The 27,093-nt window shown below is 41.0% G+C and overlaps 1 protein-coding gene across 1 annotated transcript in view; it reads right to left on the bottom strand.

Annotated features, from left to right (window-relative positions):
* WIPF1 (WAS/WASL interacting protein family, member 1) overlaps positions 1 to 21,929 on the bottom strand; it is a 73,690-nt gene extending 51,761 nt beyond the window's left edge. Inside the window, exon 1 of the mRNA XM_011991882.1 lies at positions 21,842 to 21,929. The gene's annotated coding sequence lies outside the window, so the exon portion shown is untranslated. The remainder of the gene's footprint in view (positions 1 to 21,841) is intronic.
* Between the last annotated feature and the right edge of the window lie 5,164 nt (positions 21,930 to 27,093).

Below are 27,093 nucleotides of genomic sequence, written 5' to 3'. Positions count from 1 at the left end.
TGCAAGCTCCGCCCCCCGGGTTCACGCCATTCTCCTGCCTCAGCCTCCCAAGTAGCTGGGACTACAGGCGCCCACCACCACGCCCGGCTAGTTTTTTGTATTTTTTTAGAGAAACTTAAGGAAGTTAACCCTAGATAGTGTGTGACTCTACTCTTATTTCCTCCTATTTGAACCTACAGATTACCTAAAAACTCCATGATTTTTCATAAACAAAATAAAATATTCTAACCATTTGTAGACTGGGTGGAAGGCAGTGATCATTTCTGTGTGTTTATAAAACAAATGTTCATAAACCAAGGACTACCTTTATTTTATTAGCTGTGACTAATTTTGTGCAGTCTATGAGAATTTTCACCACTCTAAGAAATGTTTCTATCCCATGTTGGGAGGAGAGGGGAGGACCTCTAGGCACATCTTACCATAGCTCTTCCTGCCTCAAAGGCAAAAGTAGGAATGCCTTGGTTTATGTTATGCACATGCAGACATGTGTAAACTTCTAAAGTCTAAGGTACAGAAAACAGCAGTTGTGACCCTGAGTCACCTTATTTTAGTGTTCACAAGACCAAACTTCCCAGAAACCAAGGAGTAATTTAGGCTGACCTAATGAATACTCAAGCTTCCCTCATTTTTACCATCTTCATTAGGTATTATGCAAATATTTTACAAAAGGTAAAATCTAGTTTAGAATTTTTTTTATGACTGCAAACTTGATGATAAAAACCTCTTTTGAGCATAGGTCATTCAAAGCAACTCTAGCAATCTACTTGGTGGGGTGGAATTTCCAGCTGTCCTGGGCTAGAAGGACAACTGATCTCCTTTCCACTTGGCTCTTCCCAAGTGAAGACTTGTGACAGGATGTTCCTCACTTTGCAGAGTTCTTCATCCTGCACTTAGGAGATATTTGATACTTCTAAATTAGACAAGCAGATGCTTTGAGGTGAAGTGCCTGGCACATACTAAATACTCAACAATATTAGCTATTATTATGATTAATAAGTGAGCAGAACTTCTCCCCAGTTCATGCTACTTGGTAAAAGAGGAAACAAGGGTAGGCTGGGCAGGGAGGAAAAGATTGACAACTAAGACGGCAAAGGTGGGAACACAGCTGGGAAAGTGTCTCCTTTTGTTTACAGAGGGATAATTCAATGCAATGTAAGAATGAAGACTTTTATAGTGCTGAGTTATGAGTTATTTTAAAAAATTTATATTAAACAAAAAAGAATAATTTACTCTATTTGATACTTGAAAAAAGTAGGTGCTAATCACTTGAGTCTCCATTTATGTCATTTATTTAAAACTCATTTTCAAATATACTTAGCCCTATTTCAAAAAGCTGACGTTGATCCATTCAATTTGTGCTGGCCATTCTCATTCACTAATGCCTCTGTATTTTTGTGTAATTCCAAACATCACTAGACTCAATGAACACAAATTCAGAACAAAAAAAAAAAAATGCCCTACAAATTTCCTAAAAACACAGTTGCTCCTAAAAGTTAAGAAACGGGGATGAATAAGTTGGTTTTATGTTCACTGACTTGTTTTCATTTCACCTGGAGAGCGCCATTGCTAATCAGTAGTTAAGTTAAAGTTCCAAGAGCAGAATGTGGAGCCACTTGTCCCCAAATCCTCCACTGCAGAGAACAGGACTCCTCTTCATTTCACTAAGAAAATGTTCAAAGGCTTTTCAGATAGTCTCAAACAACCAGGGAATGGAAGACTGCTTATTTTCAAGGCTGCTTTATTCTAGTGGTTGAGGAGTAAACAAAGAGAACAGTAAATGTCTGGGAATGTTTTCAGAGGTGACACCTAACAAACAGGGAGAAAATAGGCCTTGAGGCAAGATCTGATTTAACTACGCAAGTGAGAAAAAAAAAAAAAAATGCCACAATTCCTATCATTATTCCCAAGTTCTGCCACCACAAGCTGATGGCACTCTGACGTGAAAGGTACTAGTGCCAAAAGTCAAATAAAGCTTTGGCAAAACTGAACACCACACAGAAAACAGAGTATCCAACTCTCACTGGCAAGGCATTCATGGAAAACAAGTATGAAGATCAATGTGAAATCTTATTTTCCAAAGTACAAAGGCTTCTGCATACAGAACTTCCTACTATCCAAGCTATACTCTTAACCTGCTGCAAAACACCTTGTGGAGGCACATCTTACTCTTCACTAGCATTGTTCACTGCAATGCTTTCCAACCTCTATTTGCACCAATGTTGAGATAGAGTTTTCTCCTATTGCTTCCTCTGCCCCGTATCTTGAGAATATAGATGAGAGTTTCTCAGAAGTGCTAAGATACACAAAGATGAGAGTATCTCAAAAATATTTATAGCATAAGTAACATGGAGAAGTTCAAGCAGTGGAGAAGAATAGCAATATATATTCATCCTACTCTGGATTCTGTGACATGTACATAATCAGTCTTAAAAGTGCAGCTTTAAACAAGTTTTAAAGTTATGACTTTATTCTAAAATGCCCCCAAACCATAATAAAGACAGTGTACAATATATTACTTAGGGAAGAAATTGATACCTGTTATCGCTTTGCTAGAATTTGGGTTTAAAAAAAAATAAAGTTGATAAAAGGATTGGGTCAATTCAGTGATGATTTGCCTCAAGGATAACTCCTCCCACTTCCTACACAAAATAAGCAATTACATTAAAAATATAGTCAGAATTTTATGGAATCACATCAGTTTTTAATGCATGAATCAGAGAACCTAAAAATCACTATAAATGTAGTATGGTTATATATTTTAAATCTTTAGTTCTATTTTCCTTAGTGTAGGCATAAAAGTTCTTAAAGGCTTAGAATTTACTCTTAAAATACTATAAAATATTACTATTTTCATGACAAAAGCAATTTATGAATTTATGGAAAAGGGAATATTTATAAAATGTTAGTAAAAGCACTTTATGTTTGTATAGCAACATTTAAAAGTATTCAAAGGTCATTCATTGCTAAAAATATTTAAAGCAAAATAAAAGGGAAGTTAAAAATGGCTTCACTCAAACTTGTAGTTTCTAAAATTTATCAGGACCCAAGAGCCTGGAAGTATCAAAGATTAAGTGGAAATCCACATTCAAAAGAGTTCTGTGGAATTCTCATAAAGAGAAGAGCAGGCAAAGGTCATCGGAGGACATTATTTTAGCTGAAATTCTGAGTATCATTCAAACAGGGGAGCCAATGCTTGGTATTAACAAAGTGCTGTTTTCTACTGCTGAGCTCAGATGACAGCCCACCCCCTATTTGCCAAAATTAGTGGATGAGAAATCATTTCATGAATTCATCCAAAAACATGAAATGCACTAATAAAGCTTTACTGCCATCCCTCAGTCATCACTTTGCTTGGCTAGGCTGGTGGCCAGCAGGAATATCTCCCTCTACAAAACTGTTTCAAAGTAATGACTTGGAGGAAGTGGTGTGCTGATACCATGAAAAAAAAAATTCCCGCAAACACAAAGATAGTTCAAAAAGCATCTGTATATGGCTCAGAGGAACAAACAGCTCAGCTCATTTCAACTCAAAAGAAACCCAAAAGACCAGTTTACCTTGGCCATGGTTGCACACATGCAGGCAAACTGAAGGTTGGCATTTATCCAGGGGTTTTGATCTGTGCCAAAAGGGATGATGAGTTATCCATCCTGAGGTCAAGATGGAATAAAGAAAATACACTGAAAGAGAGTCATGTGTCTATAAGAGGATTTCACACCTTCCTCTTCATGAGACAGGGGGCCTTGACCCCTGCTGGAATGGCAAGTCTGGCGTCCCTTCCTGAAGCCACTACTAGATCAGAAGCTCACTCTGAGCCTCCACCACATGGTTTCTCCCCTGCTGAGGCCTTTCCACAGTCTTTCTTCCACAGTGTTGTCCTTAAGGAGCTGAGCGGATACCTAAAGCACTTGTTTGTCAAGCTTGGGCTGAAATACATCTAGAATCTTTAAGGTGACCAATACTGAATTTTCCATTTTTAAGCATTTAAAAATATTCTTCAAATTAAGGGAATACATAAGCAATAAAGACCATGTTTTACTAGGTTTTAAAAATCATTTAGTTTTCTGTAAAAGCAGTTACTTTTCTAAGAGAACAGGTGGCAACTGCTACCAAAATTTCAAAAAGATCCTTATTTTTATTTTCAAATAACTTTTAATTGACAAGAACTTTGTCAGCAATGGTCTTTAAATTCTTTTCAGTCCTGGCTTTGTATTGCTATTTTGAGGTGTTTCTTGCTAACTGGGTTAAGGAAGCCCAAAGAGTCTTCTGGTTTTGGTCATCAAGGAAGTTCGTCTCACAACTGATGACTTATTTGACTTTTTTTTTTCTTTTTTTTAAGAGGAAGACAGGAAAGAGTGATAAACCTTTAATAACTGAAACTTGTGTCACTGACCTTCAACTAGATAGTGACGTTTTCATTTCAGAACTTTTAGGGCCCATATCACATGTGGGGATAATTAAAATGTTTTAAGTGGTGCTTTCTCTTCTTCAAGTGTTGACCATAATATTCAAGCTGGGTACAAGAAGCAGAGATTTTTGTCTGAGCTCAGTCCAAGCTCTGCAGTTTCTGCTGTTTGTCTTTCTAGGTGGCACCAGTTATCCTCTGCAGCCCAAGAAACCCAGCATAACCTTTTGGGCTGCTCTGGAAAAACACATTGAGCAATAAGGGTTAGAATACTTTGTGTTCAATGTTTCCAGTGCTACTCTCTGGCCAGGAGAAATACCAAATCATAGGCATCTGGAAAAGAGAGACAGCCCAGAAAGAATGATGGTGTTACAAAGCCTGTGAGCACAGGCTCCTTGTACACATTCATCTACCTGCTGTCTGCTTCATACTGAGCTATAGGCATTGGAGCAAATGGTAATTTCTATCAGTCATGACTAGAGCCGGTGTGGTCTTCAAGTAGCAATGGGTTGACTTCCAGGGAGTGAAGTGTTATTGTTCTGATCACCTTGTGGACACAGGGAGTGGTGAAAAGTTGAGTCCATGGCAGCATCAGAGAAAGAAGGAAGTGCGGTTGGTTGGGGGCGCACCCTGTGGTGGTGATGTTCCCCACCAGCGTTTCCCAAAGGTCTCACCCAGCCGTAGGAAATTATTCGGAGGCCCTCAGCATCTCTCTGTGTAGTTTAAATATCGTATTATATTTTCTTGGCCAGTCCATGAATGGAAAGAAGTGAATAAAGATATCAGAAAGTAGACAAACTGCAGTGTGACCTGATGCAGAGGTGGAAAGGGCGTGGCCTGGAAAGGCAGAGGTTCAATAAAGGCCTTCGAGGTTTCCTTTCATTTCCACAGTTCTTAGTCACACAATTTCCTTTGTGGATTTTAACGGTAACTAATAAGGCTTTGAAAAGGAATCGACTTGGTATGCTAGGTGTGAAATGCCAAAGGTCATCTTGCCACTTCAGTAGGGTTATTATTTTAACTTTTCTTTTATACTCTTCAAGTCCTCTTTCCAGAATAATTGAAAATCCCATAATTAAAAGACCTTCCTTTGTGCCCACATTCCCCTTCTGAGATCAACTAGAGCTGGGCTCACCCCAACCATGGTCAACTGGACCAGGCCAGCTAGGCCTCAGGCTGGAGAGCATGCTGTGGGCTGGTCTGTCCTGAAAAGCTCGGCACAGACAAGGAAAAGGTAATGCACGAGGCAACTCAGGTCCCTCCTTGTCTCAGAAGTATGAACTGAGGATCAAGGAGGGGCAGGCAGTTAGCACCAGGGAAACAAGAGCAGGCAAAAACGGACAGCTGAGCCAGTCAATCAGTGGACTTAAGAGAGGAAGAGGGGAGATCTGCCATCTCCTGGGACTGAGGGTGCAGCATGGCTTTTCAGGTACCTGAACCACATCCTAGTCCCAATAATTCTAATAATATTAATACTAACAATAATAACAGTAACAATGAACATGTATTGAGCTGTTATTATGTGCTAAGGAGGGTTCTAGGTGCTTTTATAAGTATTATCAACTCATTCAATTCTCACAACCCTGTAAGATACATCTGGGTGCTGCTGATGCTGATGGAACATACAAGTTAAGTTACTTAACCAAGCCCACAGAACTTACAAGTGGCAGAGACATAATTTGAGCTCAAGTGGTCTGGCTTCATGCTTCTGCTCGGTCTGTGCCTCCCTGTGGGGCTAGTCCTGAGTTTCCTGTCTCCTTTATTGCCCATCTTTACAATAAAGTCCCTCCTATTAAAGAGGCCCTGCAGAGGGTCTTTTACTCTTTCATTGTCTCACAATTAGCATTTTCTTTGGCTCCACTCATTATGAATCTTATTAACTGACACACACACACACACATACACACACACACACACAGTTTTTGAGAAAGGGTCTCACTGTGACACACAGGCTGGTGGGCAGTGGTAGAATCACTGCAACCTCGACCTCCTGGACTCAAGTGATCTTCCTACCTCAGCCTCCTGAGTAGCTGGGACCACAGACGCGTGCCACCATGCCCAGCTGTTTTTTTTTTTAGATACGGGGTCACACTACGTTGCCCAGGCTGGTCTCTGACTCCTGGGCTCAAGCAGTCCTCCCACCTCAGCCTCCAAAGCATGAATGTAGTTTTGAATCCAGTTTTTGCTATCCTTTCATGCCACTAAGTATTCTTTGAAAGCATGACTTTTAATGACTGTAGTACATTCATTTTTTAAAAATGCTTACTTAATAACTTATTTATTTAACACTTAACATTAAGTGATCACTTGAGTCCAGGAGGTCGAGGTTGCAGTGATTGCACCACTGCACGCCAGCCCGTGTGTCACAGTGAGACCCTTTCTCAAAAATAGTCATCTAGCTATCTCTTACTTTGCTTTTATAATGGTGCTAATGCCAATATCCTTATATACAAATCCTTGTGCACAGGTAGGATTATGCTATAGAATACATTATAGAAACAGAAGTATCGGATCAAAGAGTTTGAACAATTTAAGTTTACTTCAAACACAGTGTAAATGGCCTTCAGGGAAGGCCTAGACTCCCTTTGGCTACATAAAAGCTCCAGGGTCTGGGCATGGCAGCTCACAGCTATAATCCCAGCACTTTGGGTGGCCAAGGTGAGAGGATCACTTGAGCTCAGGAGCTTGAGACCAGCCTGACAGTACAGTAAGACCCTGTCTCTACAATAAATTAAATAATTAGCCAGGTGTAGTGGTGTCCACCTGTAGTCCTAGTTACTTGGGAAGCTGAGGCAGGAGGACCACTTGAGCCCATGAGGTCGAGGCTGTAGGAAGCCATGACTGTGCCACTGCACTCCAGCCTGGGCCATGGGGCAAGACTCTGTCTCAAGGGGAAAAAAAAAAAAAAGAAAGCTCCATTCACCATACCCTTGACAACACTGAATGCTGCAGGTTTAGAAAATCTTTATCTTAATTTGGTTTCTTGAATGGGTCAGAATAATGCATACATTTAAACTCTATGCTCCTTAGTAAAATTTCAAAGGGCCATTTGCATATTTATTAAGAGCAAAACAAGCCTATGACCTACAGTCTCCAATGTTAAGACCACTGAAGCCTTAAAATGCTTTAGAATTTCAGAAATAGAAATCAGAGATCACTGAGTAAACAGCCTCAGTGAATATATAAGGTAACCAAAGCTCAGAGAAGTTCAGTGACCTGGGTAATATATTTGACTTGCAACTAGAATCTAGGTGTCTTGCCCTGTGATTCATGTCTTTAGAACAGATTCCTTCATTAACCTAATGGAAGCAACAAGCCATTGTTACCAGGGTGAAAGTATAAGGAAAAAAACTGCACAAGAATATATTTAAAAAAGAAACTACAGTTGTTCTAAACTCTATTTTATCTTCATAGTACCAAGTTAGAAAAAGTTATTTTACAGGCAAAAGTAAACATTCACACCTAGTTACTACTTTATTCTCAAGATCCCTGCTAAAATCTACAAATAAATTTTTTCCTGGGATCATTAAAATATTCAGCACGTACCCATTATCCTCTCATCCAGCCAACATTTACTAGGTCTGTATTATGGCCAGACCCTGTGCTAGATGCTGGAGTAAAAGGGGGAAGAGTACCAAGGTAAGAAATGAGGGATTCATTTTGGGGATACGTAAGCAAATTATCACAGTGAGTGTGACTGGGCAGTAACGGGGTGCACACGATGACATAGGGGTGCCAGAGCAATGAACATGGAAGGCTTCACAGAGGAGGGGGCACGTGAGCTGTGCCCATGCTTGAAAGCAGCCTCTAAGCAGGGGAAGAAGAGCAGCCCCAGAGTGGAGGGGCAGGGCCCACTGTAGAAGGCTGCTGTCACACGTGGCTAAACACAGTGGCCTGGGAAAATGAGTGCTGGTGGGAGATGAGGCTGGAAAGGTGGTCTGGGGTCAGACAGTGTTCAGGAGTTTGGACTTCGCCTAGAGGTGTTAGGACTCATGTAAGCTGTTTAAGTAGCGATGTCATGGTCAAAGTGGTACATTACCAAGCTCATTCTAATGGCAGTACGGGGAAGGACTGGAGACTCTGAAGGCAAGAGCTTTATCTATGTTGGTACAGACAACCAGGTTGCAGGCTTAAATCAGAGAGAGGCAGAAGAAATATGAAAGAGGAGATGAGTTTCAGTAATATATATTAGAAAGAAATAATAAGACATAGAGACTAATTAGATGTGTGGGTGTCATTAATGAGATAGGCAAGGAAGGAGGAAGGCCAGGTTTTGGATGAAAGGGATTTGTACACATTGAGCTTGAGATCCAGTAGAAAGTGAATGAAATATCCAGAAAGTGAATGAAAATACAACTCTGGAGATCAGGGGAGGTATAAGCAGAGTCATAGATCTGAATAATTAGTATACAGTTACAACTCTCCTCCCAATCTCCCCCTCCCTCCCATCCGCATCACCCACACACTTGGGTACTTCCTCTTGTCTGTATATAGGTATAGCAGCCCTGTCCACTAAAAATACAATGCAAGCCCCATGCATATTTTGCAATTCTCTAATAGCCACATTAAAAAAGTGATGTGGAAAACAGGTGAGATTAATTTTAAGAATATATTTTATTTAACCTAATGTATTTACAATATAATTTCAACATTAATATAAAAATTACTAATGAGATAGTTTATATTGTCCTTTCATACTAATTGTTTAAAATCCAGTGTGAATTTTCCACTCATGACCCAGGCCATCTCAAATTGGACTAGCCACATTTCAAATGGCCCCTGCTTTGGACTGTGCAGGACTACACAGTTACTTACAAGGGTGATTAGGCACCAACACGAACTTCTTTAGCCCTTGAAATTTGTGGAATTAAAGTAAATGGAATTTAATTTTACTGAAGAGAGAACAATGGAGAAGCCTGCTGGGCCCTCCAGATCACTGCCCACCCCACCCTCCTTCCTCATGCTCTGGGAAGGAGTGCAAAGCAGCAGTGTTACACGCTGTTTGAAGTTTGGGAGACATGAAGCATAGAAAATCATTTCCTCTAAACATTGCCCTTTAGGTTATTAAATACCCCGACAACAACTTGACTGAATTTACAGCTATGAATTTGTTATCTCTCAATGTGGATATATAGCTGGTCTCCTGATAAATTTCCTGAGGTGCTGTTCTTAAACTTCAAATATTTGCAAACTAACTTCATAATTTTGTCATGCCTGCATACCACCAAAACTATATGATTTGTTTAATATTTTTATTTAACTCAACTAACCTAAAAAAATCTAAAGACATATTTAGTGTCATCCTAAGTAACTATATCCATGAAATCATGAATTTCATATGTTGCTGTACATTTTTTCTGATACACATTAAAACAAATAAATATTTAAATAAAGAACATTTATCCATGTCTCCTAAAATCATCTCACAAACCACCTGTGGTATGATTATCAAACTCTGAAAACACTGTCCTTGGCGAAAGGAAAGGAAAGGAAAGGAAAGTAACACTATAGGATCCCCTCTCCATGCCGACAGTGCTCAGTGGGGTGCGCCCAACCTAACTCACCGAATCCCCACTCTCCTAAGTGCGGGCTGGTGGTCGCTGCTACCCACCGGTTGTCTTTCAGGCATTTATTCTGGCTGATTACCACTTGTGTCTGCCCAAGGTCAGACCTTTTATATGGCAACCTGTATTAACTATAAGGAAATTCTTAACAATTTTTATTTTTGTTTTTAACTTTTGTGGGTATATGGTCTTTGTTTTGATTTTCCAGAGGTTACACAGCTAGCAAGTCTGGGATTTGAGCTTTTAACTATAAACATCACAAGGCAGAGGCAACTGCAACACCTAACACAGCGCCCTCCTAAGAGGTGTTCTATCTCTTGTTGTTAACAGAATGATTTCCAATAATGAATTATCTTAAAGCCCAAAGACTTTGAGAAATAAGAACTGGTAAATTTCAATGATGGGGATGCATAGTACCAAAACTGTTTAAAACAAATGTGTTATATATTACCTAAGTGCTTCTTAGTGTATTAAATAACAAGATCTAGTGGCTAGTCTAATAATTACTATATTTTCAAATGGTAATACATATAAACAATATTTAAAGATATCTGAAATTGTAGTGTGTATTAGTCTACTGTCGTGTAACAAATTACCCCAGAACTAAGTAGCTGAAACCAATAAACATTTACTTTATCACAGTTTCTGTGGGTCAGAGATTTGGGCACAGCTTGGCTGGGTACCTCTGATTCAAGGTCTATCACAAGACTGCACTCAAGGTGTCAGCAGGGGCTGTGTTCCCATCTGAAAGTTTTGGGGGAGAACCTGCTTCCAAGTTCACTCACATGTTGGCAGGATTCATTTCCTCACTGACTGTTAGTTACAGGTTTCCTCAGTTCTCTGTACATGCATCTCTCTATAAGGCAGCTCTTAACATGGTTGCTGGCTTCCCTGAGAGTGAGGAATAGAGTGAAAGAAAACTCCCAAGAAAGAAACCACCGTCTTTTTATAACCAAATTCAAAAGTGACATCCCATCCTCTCTGCCACATTTCATCCACCAAAAGTGATTATATATTCAGGGGGAGGGATTTATGCCAAGGCATGAATTTAAGAAGGTGGGGATCATTGGGGACCATCTTACAAGCTGCCTGCCACAAAATGAAATAAAATATCTATGAGCTCTATTGGTGATGGTGTCACAGTGCTGTTAATGCTACTGCAGTTCGCTGGCTACATTCATAATCAAAGAAATGCAAAATTTTAGCTAGAGGTTAGTGAAAAAGAGGTACTATTTTTCCCATCTAGTTCATAGACTTCAGGTGAAAAAACCCCTGTGTTAAAGGATGCAGTCTATCTTGCGCCATCTAAAAATCAGCCTGGTGCTTTGTGGATGGGCACAGGGTTTCCTCACATACCCCTGGAATCTATCATCTGTGGGCATTTACTGTGTTTGTGAAAGATTCTTAAAAACAAAACAAAACAAACAAACAAAAAATGTGGTACTGCTAGTGCAGCTCTGAAATAGACCAACTTTGAAAACTTCCCTCACAGCTGCAAAAGGCAAGTGTTTGGCACTAATAAATCAGGATTAGTGGAGCTCGACTAATAATGAACCTTTCATCTCCTCTGGGCAGGTGGTCACCAACTGAACTATGGGAGCAAACAAGTCATGGTTAGATGTAATAACCACATTTCTAACGACAGGTAGGACTAGAGCGGAAAGTGAGTGCAGAAGAAGTCTTCCTGCAAAATTCAAATCTTCTTAAACTTGGGGCCCTCTGAAAACATTAATCAAAATTGTGTTTCTAGGGGCTGGGCTGACCTCTGCTTATTACCTTTCCAGTCATAACCACTGCAGGTATTTTTCTTCTCACTAGTGAAAAACAGCCTGGGATGCTATCCACATGCCCCTATCAGAGAACCAGTGAACTAGGGACACAATTATAGGTTTCAATTTTCCCCTCGTAGACCCCCATCTAAATTTGTCATCACCTGTTCACAGAAATGCCTTCCGTGTTTCATCTTACTTGAGTGGAAATGGGGTGATATTCAAAATATTTAACAACCAATGAGGCACAGGCACTAACCGATTAGGACAATATAAGATGCTGGAACAGGGTCCAGGGGCACCCTGCACTGTGCTGGCATTCATCCTTTAGTTGTTGAATTGTGGGAGAAGTCGTAGGGGTTCTGGGGGTGTGCTCAGGGGGCTGAGGGTGATGACAATTCGCCAACTGGTTTTTAGGCATCTCATTATTTTAATAACCAGGATATCTGCACCAGTGCACATAAGATTGAATATTCACTGTGGAGGGGGGTTGGGGCTGCTCCTCCCAAGGGCCCCCATGGAAGGCTACTGGTGTGGAAGCTGACCCCATTGCCCTACAGCGTTCTGACAACTGGCACTGTGGGGACAGAGCCCTGCCCATTTTTCTGAGCCCTGAGCTCAGGCCAGAGCCTTAAGGTCCTGGACTACTTCCAAGGCTTGCAGAACCCCTCACTCAGGTCTCCTCGGGGCGGCTGGTTGGCAGTCTCCCAGTTACCAGGCGCCTTCTGGGAGCAGCCAGGGACAGCTGCTGCCAGCTGGCACCAATGGACTTCTGTGCAACTGAGGGTTGAGTGGAAGTTTCCTTGTGGGTTTGATGGAGGGCATGTTCTCAGTCCACAGGCGTCACACCACCTGAGTAGCCTCACCACTGTACAGGATACAGGCCGAAGAAAAGACTTGGTTCATGAATCCTCCCACTTCAAGGATTGGTTTAGCAACTTCCTGAGCTTTCTGAATGAGAGACCTCAAGGGCTTATCACAAAGGAGATCATTCTGCATGACTTCTTGGTCTGCATTATTTCACTGAAATGCCCAGGTTTGTTTTACTTTGCTCCATGCTTCTGGAAAGCAGGCTAGGGGGGCTCTGGACGCACACAGATCTGGGTCTGAATTCCCGCTCTGCGGAATGCATCACCACTTCACTTCACCTGTCTGAGGCAATTTCCACCTTTGTCAGTGGGGCTCATGGGAGTGCCTGCTTTATAGGCTGGTGGAGGGTCTAATGAGATAATTTAAAGACAAATTTGATAACTGTTTTCTTATAAGTTGAGGGAAAGATTAATTCAAAACTTTTAGTCTCAGTTTGGGCTAGGAAATGCCAGTGTTATTCCAGGGTACTAACACAGGTTTAAAAATAAGACGCTTTTTGCTTTCACAAGCTGACTAAAAAGTGAAGACAAAAAAGTGACTTCAGAGTCAAATGTAACTCAATAGTCTTGCATGCTTAGATCCAACCCATAAGAACTCAGGGTTCTCCCTCCTGAATGAAGATAATATGAAGTTGCATATTTTGATCCATAGTTGGCTGAACCCACAGATGCAGAGCTTGTGAATATGGAGGGCCAGCAGTATCTGCTTTTCCACAGGAAGACGGCATACATTAATTCATTAAAATTTGTAAAACTATATAATGTCTGTTTCAATGACAAAAAGCAATTTCAATTACATTTAAGACGACATTTAAATAAACATAAAAATTATAACCATCTCACAATACTCTCAACTACCTTGACATAAAAGCAGAAGAAAGCTTGATTTGTTAAGGTATTGCTTTTGCCCATTTTATTTAAAAAAAGGTCTTCTTTTCTTAAAATAAGAATTATGGAATCACTAGGTTTTAAGCAATAAGAAACAAAGTTTGAAACAAGAATCCTGATTCTTCCACTTCTGTTTACCCAAACGAACATTCTCTCTCTGATTTCAGTCCCAGAAATCAACCACTGAACGTATCACTATGCAGAGTCACATTCCATGTTTTTAATGGAAGTTTTAGAGGCTACAGATGAATTCAGGAGTGATATAAACCAAGACCATTAAGAAAGATGACTTTTTTCTAGGATTCTAACTCCTATATTCAGACACGTATATCCAACTGCCCACTTGACATCTCCACGTGGCTGTCTGTCTCACAGACATTTCAAACTCACTACATCCCAAACAAAAGTCCTAGTATCTCCCCTCCACACCAAAATGCTGTACTCACAGCCCTCCCCATCTCAGTCTGATGGCATTTCTATTCTTACTGCACTTAGGCCACTTCCCGCACTTCCTGTCTTCCTTAACTCCTCTCTTCTGCTATTTTTCAATCCAACTGCCAGTCTTGCTGGTTCTACCTTGAAAATAGCCAGACTCTAATTACCCCTCACCATCTTTACTGCTAACCCTTGTCCATGGCACCAGCATGTCTCACTGGATTATTGCAATAGCCTCCTAACTGGTCCCTCTCTTCCACTCTTGTGCTCCCACAGTCTACTCTCACTACAGTGGCCAGAGGGAGCTGTTAAATTTAAAGTCAGATCATTGTCTCTTTTTGGATCAAAGTCCTCCCCTCCCTCCCAGACTCTGGGGGGAAAGCCAGAGTCCTACCATGACCAACATGGCCCTCCAGGATCTCACCTCTAAATTACTGGCTCCTTGTTACTCCTTGAATACGCCAGGCATGTTCTGCTTCTGCGTCCTCAGGCTTTCCCCAGTCTCTGCATGGTGAATTCTCTCACCATTTTCTCTATGACAGCTGCCCTTACCAGCTCACCTACACCTATCCTCCACCACTGTGCTCTGCTCCTCCTTACTCCACTAGACTTTCTCCACAGCACGTATCCCTTCTAAATTCCTAATACATATCACCTAATATTTTTTAGGTTTATTGTTTTTTGTCCACATCCCTTAACTTGAATATAAGATCCACATGGAAGATACTTAATAAATAGATCTGAATTAAGGGAAAATGCCAAACAAGAAAAACAGAGAAAAAACTCTGAAAACATCCAGTGTCCAAAGAAAGGCCTTATGATTTTCTTTCTTTTTTCTCCTTCCTTCCTTCCTTTTTTTCCTCTTTTCTTCCTTCCTTTCTCTTTCTTTTTCCCTCCCTCCCTCTTTCCCTCCCTCCTTTCCTCCCTCTCTTTATTTCTCTTTCTTTCTTTTCTTTTTTTTTTTTTTTTTGAGACAGGGTCTTGCTCCGTTACCCAGTCTGGAGTGCAGTGGTGTGATCATGGCTCACTGCAGCCTTGACCTTGACCTGCTGGGCTCAAGTGATCCCCCTGCCTCAGCCTCCTGAGCAGCTGGAACCACAGGTGAATGCCACCAAACCTGGCTAATTTTTAATCTTTTGTAGAGATGGGGTCTTCCTATGTTGTCCAGGCTGGTCTCGAACTCCTGGCTCAAGCAATCCTCAAGGCGTCCTGGGATTACACACATGAGACACCACACCTGGCCATCTTCTGATTTCTAATAGCAGGACCCATGTATTATATCTCATTTTTTAATTTTAATACTGTTTGTGGCATTTTGAAGAGGAACAACAACGAAGTAGGCCTGACACTTAGGAGAGGCCGCTGTTTACCCTGAAAAGACCCCTACGATTGGCATTCTTGGGGACGGGTAGAACACTACAGAACACTACATCAAGCACAGAGCGCTATCATAGAGGTCCCCAAATCTCCCTTTTATCTGGGAGCCAGAGGCATCAGACTCAGAATGGCTGAGTAAAAATTCACAAGAGGCTGCTGGACACCCCAGAATCTACAAAAAACGGCATTTCTTTCCAGTGACCATGTCCATTGTCCAGAATATACCTTTCTGAGATAATGGTACCCAGGCAGCTGACTTAGCGTTCAGAATGTGGTTCAGGGGTGATAGAATCAGTGCTAAGGATGGTTAACCCTTCTGAGGACTGCTTAATCCATGTCATGGTGAGCCCTGATAATGCATCCCAATAGATACTTCACAACAGATCTTCATCCATACTTACCAATCCACATTCATGTCCACAAGATTCAGGACCTCTTTTCCTAGCCAATACTGGGTAACCATTGGAAATTTTCCTTTCTGCTCCATGAGGACCAGTTCATTGCCCACAACCTTTCTCCAGGTAGGATGGATTAGCTTTCTACCCACAAAATTCCAGCCATATGGCTGTGCTGTCTTCCAGGAATTACATAGAGTTCACTTTGCTGGAGTTCTGGAAGTTCCTCAAATCTTCAATCTGTTAGTCCACCCCCATTAGGCAAAGATCAGGCCTCTGTAGATCCCAGAGGGGCACCTACTTTCAGATTCCAAAGTCCTTGGGGCCCTTCAACATTTCCCCCTTATGTCACCAGTGTGTAGCCAGGGGCCTTGTTCCACACCCTCTACCATCATTAACGAGCTACGGTGACCACAGACAAATCACCTAACCTCTCTGGGCCTTAGTTTCCAAATCTAAAAATAAAAGGATATAACTCTCTAAGGTCCCTTCTAGTTCGAAAAACTCCAAGATTATTTTTTACCTACCTCTTTAAGTTTTAAATGATGACAACAGCATCTTTCCTAAACTTTTCCTGAGGCCAGATGTTCCTGGCACTGAAGTAGAGGAAAAAAATAGTTTTTGAATAATCTAACATTTTTGCCTTTTAGAGGAAATTATCCTCTGGCCTTTTTAGTTCCCCTTCCCTTACAGCTACCTCCTTATGGACCCTCAAAAGAAGTCTTTAAAACAGAGAGAGGCTGAGGCAGGAGAATCGCTTGAGCCCAGGGGTTCAAGACTGTAGTGTGCCATGATTGTATCTGTGAATAGCAACTGCACTCCAACTGGAGTTGGGCAACATAGTGAGTCTCTATCAAAAAAAAGTAAACTATCCTTCCTGATTCATCAGGATCTTATAAAAAACATTGTTATTTTCCAAATTATTTTTCTTACATAAAACCTCTTAAACAGTTTTATTCTGATAACTATGCTTATCAGCCTTGACTTTCCTCTGTTTTGCAGGGAACGCTACTAAATGCTCTGGGGAAGAGGAATAAAAAGCTCAGAGCCAGGGCCAGGGAAGGAAGCATGCTGTCCATGTAGGTAAATTCTGCCCTGAGCTTTCAGAAGGTGATGGGCATGAAATGGTAGAGGTTAAAGTGGGGAGTGGAGAGAAGAGGAAAAGCAGAGGGAAGAAGAAAAAGACTGAAAGCGTATATTGTTCGCTTAGAAAAAAGAATTTTAGGGGAGGCCTGGTGGCAGTTCAAGAATGTTCACTTAGTTAGATGACTTCTAAACTGGAACTTGCCTAAGAAGCCACACTGCAGGGAGGAGACGGAGTTGGAACTGCAGTTCTCTTCCTTTAGCAGCCCCTCCATCCAGCCTTCCGCATAGCAGGCTGGTGAGGTATTGAGCAGCCCCTCTATTGGCCCCACACCCAGTTTTCAGAAGTTAAGTTCATTCTACAGGTCTCTAAAGGCTTCAAGGAAGACCAAATCTTTCCATTGTTGGCCTGGAAATCAAAGAAGATACTCCAAATCATCACCATTCAATAAAGCAGTGACTTACTGAAAGAATTACAGTTTACTAGCAAACCCCCCCAAATGAATCTCTATGTTTAATACATGCTTAACCTCCTAGTCTGAAGATAGCAGTATTCCAAATAATTGTAGGCTCCAAGATATCACTTAGTGACTTCTAATTTAGGAAACATATGCCCTAGAGAATTCCTCCCATTATACACACACACATACACACATGTATATTTGTATGTGCAAACATATATCCTACATAATAAACGACTGTTTTAAAGCCACACTAGGTTACAAAACAATACAATGAGTTAATTTAAACTATGTCATATTAAAATCTGGGCATGAACACAACTAGAAAGGAAGCCTAATTCATACCAGAAAATATCAAAACAAAGTCTGGTAAGTATCTAGCTAGTTAGACAGTCTCAAAGCAGTAGCTTCTCATTAGCATTGAGAAATAACAATCTGAGTGGCATGTGAATACCTACTGTGGAACTGGTACTGGATGTTGTATAAGCTGGGAACAGATGCCTCTTAAATTCAGTTTGTTGTACTATGACAGGGTTCTACTTTAATGACTCATCTTTTCCCAGTTTATTCTTTTCCAGGAAAAGCTTTCTATCCACTTGCATACACAAATGCAACTCTTCTTGTCATTTTCTAGTTCCTTTTTTTGGGAGAAGGGGACACTTAGAGCTTTTTTTTAAAATTTAAACAGCACCAACCTTCTGACTGATGAAGAAATAGAGGGAAATTGAAATGGGAGAGTAAAAAATCAATCAGGCATATAGGCAATCCCTTCCCTGGTAACGTTACAGAGTATACATTACTATTCATGATATTTTAGTTAGGAGACAACATCTCCAGCAAAAGAATCACCACACAACACTGTGTCAGGCTGTCTATCACATCTTTCCTACCACTTCCTTGCACAGAATCTGTAATCCAAACACCTACCATGGCCACCTCTCCAGAATGGCCCCACTGGTCTTGCTCCTTTTCCTGGGACAACAGCCCAAGTCCCCTCTGCATCCTTACTGCTCAGAAGCAAGACATGAACATTTTGTTTGAGGCATTCTTGAAGAAAAAGGATGATGATCTTGTAATATGAGGTATCTCCAAGTTTGTGTTTTGGGAGGGAGAGTGGTATAAGAAGACACAATTGCTGGATAATTCTCAGAAGCCAAACATAGAATTACCTATGATCCAGCAATTCCACTTCTAGGGACATACCAATGGAACTGAATGCAGGACCTCAAAGAGATATGTGCAAACCCATCTTCACAGCAGCACTAGTCACAACAGCGAAAAAGGAGAAGCAGCCTAACTGTCCACTGATGAATGAAGGGATACAAAAATTTGATATATACATACAAATATGTTTGGCCTTAAAAAGGAAGGAATGTTTGACACGTGCTAACAACATGGATAGACCTTAAGGACATTACGCTAAGTGAAATAAAGCAGAAACAGAAAGACAAATACTGTATAATTCTACTTATATGAGGTACCTAGAGAAGTCAAATTCATAAACACAGAAAGTAGAATGGTGGCTACCAAGAGCTGGGGGAAAGGGAATGGGGAATTATTGTTTAATGGGTGTAAGTTTCAGTTTTGCAAAATAAAGCGTTCTGGAGATTGGTTGCACAATATGACTATACTTAACGCTATTGAACTGTACACTTAATAGTTAAGATGGTAAATTTTGTTATGTGTCCTTTATCACAATTAACCCCCCCCCAAAAAAAAAAACCTATAGTTCTTAGTATTTCCCAATATGATGGTGATAACAATAATACCTTACAAATGCCCGGGAACTTCTTTCAGAGAAATCCAGAGAGCTGGGCCTCCAGATTTGTTCATGCCAACTCAAAACGATACCAAGGATGAGTTCAGTTGTAAAAGTTGTACTTATCAGAGTTTAACTTTCTTTTCCCCACTAGCATGAATGTTTGGTATATATCACCATTTATCCCTCTGAAACCAGGGTCACCCAGACATCTGTCTGTGGATGTCGACCCGCAGTGCCACTCTGGTATTATCTGGGATTCAGGGAGGAGAGGCCTACCTATGTTGAGGAAAAAGAGAGATTTGTGAAGTCAGCCTCATTCATCTTCTACTTAGAGAGTTAAGGAATGTGTCCATACTGTTCCTCCCGACAAAATTCACGATTTTTTCTCCAGATTAAAGGTGACTTCACCTCTTTCCACTTTGACGTTTAAACTCAACTCAGTATTCAACTTGGCAGTCATTCCTATCTAAAAATTACACAAAAGATTAATACTCCAGGTGCTCTCTACCACCCAACAGGATCTGTTACCTTCTGCCATTCTGGGTCTCCACTCATTCTTTCAGAACCTGGGGATCAGAGGTTTTATATAATGACGGCACTTTATAAACCATTTTTTGCATCTCAAACACAAAGGAACACAGTGCAGAGAAAGTAGAAAGATGGGGAAGGGGCTGAGAAATAGGAAAGAATAAGGACCCACAGAAGAAATACAAACAGCTTTTGGAAGGATGCATTTACAAAAATGACATCAGGCAGCTGGGTGCAGTGGCTCACGCCTATAATCCCAGCACTTTGGGAGGATGAGGCGGGCGGATCACCTGAGGTCAGGAGTTTGAGACCAGCCTGACCAACACGGTGAAACTCCATCTCTACTAAAAATACAATACCAGCCACGTGTGGTGACGCATGCCTGTAATCCCAGCTGCTTGGGAGGCTGAGGCAGGAGAATCGCTTGAACTGGGGAGGCAGGGGTTGCAGTGAGGTGAGATGGTGCCATTGCACTCCAGCCTAGGCGACAAGAGCAAAACTCTGTCTCAAAAAAAAAAAAAAAAAAGTCATCAGGCCCATCTGGAAAGTATTCTAACAAAATAAAAAGATAAAAAGTCCCTTTCCACTATGAGCAGCAGATTTTCAGAACATAAGACTTCTGGAACAGCAAGGCTGTACAGCCAACTAACAAAGCAAAACAAAACTGAAAGAAGAGTTCCTTTGAGGAATGTCCAGCCACTGCGAAGTTGTAAGCCTCTTCCTGGTGCTCAAGGGCAGTACCAGGTACAAGAGGCCTTCCTACTGCAGTTCCCATGTGCATGTCTCTTACAAGCATTTGTGCAAAGTGCTCCAACCAGCGATAAATCTAATCTTCCCTCTATCCCCCCACACCCGTCGACAATGTGGGCTGGCTCTGTCAGAGCTAGCGCAGGGTTTCTGAAAACACTAGGGCTGATATGTCTAGCTTAGAATCTTCCCTTATTCTCTGTCAGCTTCCTCTCCATTTTCTTGCACAACTTGGTAGTAAAATATGAAAAAAATGTGGCAATTGGAAGACAGAATCAACCATGATTTTTCTCTTTCATCGCTGTTCTAGTTATTTGGCATTACTGGAATATAAACAAGTGAGTCCAGGAGCCCCTCACTCCTTCGTTGTTTATCATACAGACACATTTTACAACACTTTGGGCTGGAATGAAGACATGAAACAGGAAGTTCCTGATCTTGCTGTCCTCTCCTCCTTATCCTCCCTGTCTCAGTTAACACATTAACACAGTCAAAGAAGCCGTCTAGTATGTTTCCCAAAAACACCCAGAAAGAGCTCCGCAGCCTCTCTGGCTAACCCGTCCTAGAGCTGCACAGCAGTCCAATAATGTAGGAATCTCCTTCTCTGAACTCGGATTTGAGACGTTTTCTTTTTCCACATACAGGTCTGAAAGCAGCAGGCCACTGCGTAATGAAACTATCCCTCACTGGCCTCAGGAGGAATAATCTTGGGCCCTTTCTGTTTCTGGACTGCTGCTTCCCAACCCACTAGCCATCTTTCTGGCTCTTTTGCAGACTCTTCTCTAGGAAGCACAAGGCTGAAGACATAAAGCTCTCGCAACCGTCACACCTCACGGCCTCTTCAGGGCCTGCTTAGCTTTTGCTCTGGGCTGGGCCTGCTTCTTCAACTCTGGTGCCGGGCAAAGGATTTCCTCGTCTCATGTTTAAGCTATCCCTACTGCTGCTTCTCTACTCCTGTTTTGTGTTAGTAAAAGAAGGAAGGAAAGAAAAGGGGGAAGGAGGACAGTAGAAAAAATAAAAAAGGAAACTTAAGAGTTTATAATGACATGAGATATTATATTAACATTAAATACAAGCCAAAAGATGAGTTTTATGAGATGAAAATTCCACAAAACAACAAACTTTTGCATATAACCTTGCAAGCACGTTTTTATGCACAGTATTTCCGTATTTTCTAACACCCTTTGAATGCCCCACACGTCTGCAAACACAGGCTGATCTGTCCCATTGCACATTTACACTAACAGGTAAAAATGACAAGAGGCCTAGCTGAATTCCACGAAATAAGTTATTTAAAGAACATCTGAAGTTTTGTTCTTTCAGAAGCAGAGAAGTTCTAAAACACGGAAGCAAGAGATTCTGAGAATTTCATTTTCACCATAATGGCTCAATGTTCGTTCCTCTAACAACGTGCAGTTAACAGCTGTGCGCTGGCTCTTACATTCAAAGCCAAAAAGCAAGTTCTTCACATTAGAGAAATCATTAAAGACAGTTCAAGGAAAGAGAATTAGGTATTTTAGAGTGGCTATGGAAAGTTTTCCAGGGGGGAAAAAGCACTAACCTGTGTTGTTTTAATCTGCTGAAAACAACCAAGTTCTCAAGTTCCCCTTCTGTCTTCTAGCCAGTTTCCTGTAAATGTTGCATGTGACATTATACTTCCGCACTGCACCTTCTTTGACTCGCCTCCCTAACTGGTCAGAGGCATGTGATAAGATCAATTTGCTGCTTGCTTCACATGGGGGTAACCCTGTGTCTGCGGAAATGATTGTCTCCCCCAGCTTGTTTTGAGTGTTCCCAGGACACAGGTAAAGAGGAGATAAGCCAGGGGGAAGTCATGCCTGGACTCCAGGCACTCCTGACTCCAGAGGAAAGTGAAGGGGGAAGGGAGAGATAGTCTTGAGCCCCAGGGCTCAAGGGCTCTTGAGGCTGGAGTTGAGCAGCTGAGAAGGGGCAGAGCGCTCACAGAGGAGCCTGGGGCTTGGGTGCTCTGCTGTCATTAGGTCAGCCCGTGGGAATGCCACCCTCAGGGCAGCTGAGGAAGGGCCCTTGATGGTGCTGCACCCAGGATGTCCCCACACTCCTCTCTGGAGGGCACCACCATCAAGGGAGCACACTCAGGCCTTGGTTCATATTTCTGGATCCTGCATCAACCATGGCTACACACCCTGAATTTCCTGGGACTCTCTCAAGTTCACATGTGGTCATGCTGTCAGACAGTGTGCCCCAACTGTTGGCTCAGAAAACAAAACCAATGTATTCTCAGCCTTCCAGGGCTAAATAACTGGGAGACATTTCCCTCTTGCTGACCTCCAAAATACACCAGCCTTTTGGTTTCCCTTGAAAGAGCTGGGTATCATCTTCCTCCGGAATGGAGCTGGGTTCCTGGCAGTGTGTGAGTCCTGGCCATGGGGGCTCTGATGTTGGCCCGACAAGAGCACCAGGAGAGTGCCAGCTGTGACCCTCTCTGCCCTGTACAGCTGGAGAGGCTGGAGGAGAGCTGCGGCAGGGACTAAGCAACAAGCCCAAGGGCACCATATCTAGCTTTCTTGTTCTGCTCACTGGTGCCTTCTGTTTCTTTTTGTGATTCCCCTAGCCATCAGGAGGGTCCAAACATACTGGAATTTGTGGATATAGGAAGTTGTGTGTGGCAGTCAAATGATCTCCTGGACCAAGGGGAATATTCCACAATTTGTAAGACTTGACTGCAAAAACCCCAAAGTTGTTTCTATTTGGCTACCTTGGCATGATTGTTTTTTAAAAAATGTTTTTAAAGGGATCTTTTTTGTTTTTTAGAAAGGTAACTGTAGACATACTCCAAGTCTTGAAAATATTACCCTATAATTCCCTGATGAAGTTTTCCATGGGAGAATACTGAGTAAGGAAACCAGTCCTGGGACTCAGAACTGTGGACAACAGTAAAACCCTGAAGTCTCACCACATGATTGCACTTCTGGCTTTGAAAACACACATATCTGTTTTTACCATTTTGACAGCTGATGGCTGGTTTTCTGATTGAATTGACATTTAGATTAGACAATTGAGTCAAAATGGCTGTCCGAGCTATAGACATGGCATTAGCTTTAAAACAGGAATAATGGTAAAATTTTGCCATCTTGGGAGTCAGAAATTGCAAGAACTTTGGAAAAACAAAATACTACATAGATGAAAAATGATGATGACTCAATTTGAATGTATTTAGAAGTCTCACATTCTGGGTTAAGCTGCCAGTTCCATTTTTCAACTAAGCAGCTGCATATGTTCTGCTTAAGCCGTGTTCTGTGTGGAATTTTTAAAGGCCTTAATAAAATGCTTTATAATTTTCCATTTTCCATTAAAATCCCTAACCTGGCTTTCTGTCCATGTTTTTTTTTTTTTTTTTTTTTTTTTTTTTTCTGGTTAGGCATTTAAAAATTTTAATACACTTTATATTTCAGAACAGTTACAGATTTATAGAAAAACTGAGAAGACAGTACAGAGTTCCCATATATCCTACGCCCAGTCTCCCGTATTATTAACTTCTTAAATTTAGTATGATACCTAAGTACCAATTAATAAACCAATAGTGATACATAATTATTAACTAAAGTCTACGGTTTATTCAGATATCCTTAGTTCTTACCTACTGTCCTTTATCTGTTCCAGGATCCCATCCAGGACTCCACATTACATTTAGTCATCGTGTCTTCTTACGCTCCACTTTTCAGGCTTTCCTTGTTTTTGACAACCGTCACAGTTTTGAGAAATACTGCTCTGGTATTTTGTAGAATGTGCCACAATTGGGATTTATTTTTTCTCTTGATAAGACTGGGGCTATGGGTTATTTGGAGGAGGTAAAGTGTCATTTTAGTCACATCGCATCAGGTATATGTACTATCCACATGATTTAATACTGCTGGTGTTGGCCTTGATCACCTGGCTGAGGCAGTGCATGTCGGGTTTCTCCACTGTAAAGTTGCTCGCTGCTTCTCCCCACCTTTCCATATCATACTCTTTGGAAGAAAGTCCTTCGGGGTAGAGTGTCTATATAAATTATTTGGGATCCTTCTGCATGGAAGATTTGTCTCTTATACACATTTATTAATGTATTCAATCATTTATTTATACCAGTATGACTGCACAGGTATTTATTTTATGCTTTGCATTTTAATTCAACAGTACTTTATTCTGTTGCTCAAACTGTTCCAGCTTTGGCCACTGGGAGCTCTTACCATTGGTTTCTGTGCTCCTTTGACATACTCCTATCAATATTTTTTTCTGTTTTGTTTTTAAGTACTTCCTCACTTTCCAGCACTACAAGATGCTCCAGGCTCACCGTGTATAGTACCTCCCTAACTGTTCATGATTTTGGTTTCTTTTTTTGCTTTGTTTTGACAAAAGAATACAAAAATAAACTGATGGGCCTGAGAAAACATGTCTTCAATTTTAATTAGTTCTGCTCATGTGTACTAATAAAAAATTTTGTTTAATTACTTTCATAAAATTAGTCCTACCTGGCCTCTACCAGCTGCAAAACACCATAATACCAAGTGAGTGGAATTCTGCACTGGCTTAATCCCAAGATACATGGCTGTGCTGGTACTGTTTTTTTCCCCACATATTTTAACATTCCTGGAATCGAAGTGTGCATTTAATGTCATGTCTTTTTTTCCTCCTTACCTGTTATTAATTGATGTTACACCTTATAGGTGATGGTGTTCTGAGAATGGAGGAAACAGATCAGTCAATTACTTTTTGTTTGGACTAAGATATATAATTTATTTTCACTGATTTTTTTCCCACTGAACAAATATTTTGACTAAAGTAGTTTGATGTATAGCATGTGCAGACATTAAAAAATTCCAAGGTACATTCTACTACAAACACATTCTAACTTTACCTCAAGCTACACATTCTCATCAAGTCCTAAATATAGATAAAATACAGATATTGATATAAATTAAAACGGGGGAGTCTATTTAATTTCATTTTTAAAATTGACATTGTAACTGTACATATTTATGGAGTATAATATGATATTTTGATACATATGTATATTGTATAATGATCCAATCAGGGTAGTTAGCATATCCATTAACTCATGCATTTATCATTTATTTATGATGAGAATATTCAAACACCTCTCTCCTGGCTATTTTATAAAATACAATATTTTACCATTAACCATAGTCTCCCTACTGTGCAAGAGTGCACCAGAATTCACTCCTCCTATCTAATTGTAACTTTGTACCTGTTGACCCCATCTTCCCCTCCCTCCCCAGTCTCTGGTAACCATCTGTTCTATTCTCTGCTTCTGTGATATGAACCTTTTTTTTTTTTTTTAAGATTCCATATATGGGTGAGAGCATGTGGTATTTGTCTTTCTGTGTCTGGCTTATTTCACTTAATATGATGTCTTCCAGGTTCATCCATGTTGTCACAAATGACAGGACTTTATTCATTTTTATGCCTGCATAGTATTCTATTGTATATATATACCACGTTTTATTTGTTGGACATATCCAACTGCATGTACTAGAATAAAAACAGACACATAGACCAATGGAAAAGAATAGAGCCCAGAAATAAATTCATGCACTTACACTCAACTGCCATTCAACAAAAGTGCCAAGAACACATACTGGGTAAGAGACACTCTCTTCAATAAATGGTGCTGGGAACATTGGATATCCATGTGCAGAAGGAAGAAGGAAGGTGTTCAATTCTTTTCTGCGTTTACTGACTCCTTTTGTGTTTACTCTATTACTTTTCCAAGATCTCACGAGTCCATTATCATGCCTGAGCAACCTAATATTGATGCTGAGGGGTTGCGAGATGGAGTTTCAGTATGGCTGATGAGGAGCAAATGTGCTGACTGGTCAGCAGGCAGATCCAAAGCTCTCCTTGCTTCTGTTTTCCTACTGAGACAGACAAGTAAGTGCACAGTGGTAGGACTGGCCAGGAGTCCCCTCGCTGTGGCCAGGATTTTCTCTCCAGCTAATGAACCACTGTTATTTTGGGAGCATGATGTTTTATAGATTTTTTTTTCTTTTAAAGGACAGAGACTAATTCAACCATTTCCCACTGGCATATCTTACAAATGGTCACAGACAAAATGCCCAATCTTTTCATCCAGGTAGGCAGAACTTGGCTACTCTAAATACTATTTACTGTCCCACTCCTGTATAAAGTGTACCAAAAACTGATAGTGCCTTAATCATCTCACCAGTACCCAGAAAGGACTGGAAGAAATGCTGCACTGACTTTTTTCAGCAACCATTTACCAAGCCTGTATCCCATGCTTTGACATTGAGCTAAGTGCTTTATATACATATTTTCATTTAACTCTCATTATAATCTTGTGAGGTAGGTATTGTGATCTCCCCTTTACAGACAGAGTAATCAAGCTTTATGTGGTTAACTAACCTCTCCGGGGTCTCTTGATAAGTCTGAAGCCAACATACAGGTTCAGTTCTATCTGTGCAGAGACTCAGAGCCTAACTGCTACTCTTTGCTATAGAGAGATTTACCATGCTATAGATAGAATACTAACTGCTATACTCATAAATGACCACTTTATTGAATACAGTCCTATTCTCTATTTTCTGCACATGCCTTTCACCTCAACCAAACCTAAGATGCAAGGAGGGCAAGGATAGTGTCTAATACCCCGTTATCTCAGCTTTCCATTCTCACTGCAGCAGCTCTCCTGGGGACCCTGCATTCTTGCTTTACTGTCAACTCTAATTTTCTTCTGCTTTATCTTCATTATTTCCCTCCTTCACTTTTTATTTTTTTGAGATGGAGTCTTGCTCTGTCGTCCAGGCTGGAGTGCAG

The sequence above is a fragment of the Mandrillus leucophaeus genome, unplaced genomic scaffold, assembly GCF_000951045.1.
Source record: "Mandrillus leucophaeus isolate KB7577 unplaced genomic scaffold, Mleu.le_1.0 Scaffold40, whole genome shotgun sequence".
NCBI lineage: Eukaryota > Metazoa > Chordata > Mammalia > Primates > Cercopithecidae > Mandrillus > Mandrillus leucophaeus.
The sequence above is the reverse complement of the archived record's forward strand: the minus strand, read 5'-3'. Positions and strand labels throughout refer to the sequence as shown.